Source organism: Etheostoma cragini, chromosome 12 (assembly GCF_013103735.1).
Source record: "Etheostoma cragini isolate CJK2018 chromosome 12, CSU_Ecrag_1.0, whole genome shotgun sequence".
In the NCBI taxonomy this organism is placed as follows: Eukaryota; Metazoa; Chordata; class Actinopteri; order Perciformes; family Percidae; genus Etheostoma; species Etheostoma cragini.
The window spans coordinates 172,213-173,382 of NC_048418.1; positions in this window are offsets into that span (position 1 = coordinate 172,213).

Here is a 1,170-nt window from a genome sequence, read left to right on the forward strand (position 1 = left end):
CCCCCCCCCCCCCCAAAGTTGTGTTTACAGGCGGTCACAAGCTGCACATTGTTGCACGTATGAATGGAGTTTCTGAAATAAACCCCCATAAAGGTCAATTGACGTCACAGCTGTTATTATCTGGTAGAATAGTGTAATATGAACCCTCGTGTTGTCTTCCCGTCAAAATAGAAAATCAACACTATTGTTGACACTTTTTTTTTTATTTGTACACCCCCCGGTGTCTTCAGGTCTCATCTGACTCCTGTCCAAAAAGTTACTATTTCAGAAATTTGGGTTTCTTTCAAACTGATTGTCCAAAAAAGTAGTGTGGATGTTCCCAACAACGCTCCTCACACGTTACATTAATCATCAGGCCTCTGCTTTCACTGGATTTGGTTGTTGTTTTTTGTCAATTTTAAAGCATTTGGAGAGCAAAATAATTGGTGAAAGTGTAAAAAAATAGAGAAAAATAGCAAAAGATGACAAAAAAGTGACTAATGTTAAAAATGTGTTTTGGGTTTTTTTTTTGTCAAATTTATAGCATTTGCAGAAACAAAATTGGTGAAAGAACTTTCGAAGAAGAGTTAAAAAAAAAAAAGAGAGAGAAAAATGTCAAATAAAGTAACAAAGGTAAAAAAGTTTTAAAAGTTTTGGGAAAAAGCCACAAAAATATCAATTAGGGTCAAAAAAGACGACCAAAACGTTGGTAAGGATGGGAACAAAATATACTTTCCAGGTCGGCGGTCGACAACACTAATTAATTCTAATTAATTAATTAGTTACACTAATTAATTAATTCAGGTTTCAAGCAGAACACTGGTACGCTAGCTAGCTGCTTCACGGCTAACGTTAGCATAACGTTTCAGACAGAAACAACGTAGGACGAGCTTGATCTAATAACCGCGACGAACGTAGAGTTATAAGTATATTATATGTTATTATATAACATCGTACCGCCCTGGTGTCCCGCGGTCTAACCGGGCCCGGTTCTGTCCCCAGGCGGTCCGGTACCTGGCAGAATGCCGAGCCAACCGGGAGAAGCTGCAGGGGGAGCTGGGGATGATGCTGAGTCTGCAGAACGTCATGCACAAGTCAGTCTCTCTTCTTCTATTAACATAGGGGGTGTATACTTATGTCCCCTGTATTTTAACATAGGGGGGTGTATACTTATGCCCCTGTATTTTAACA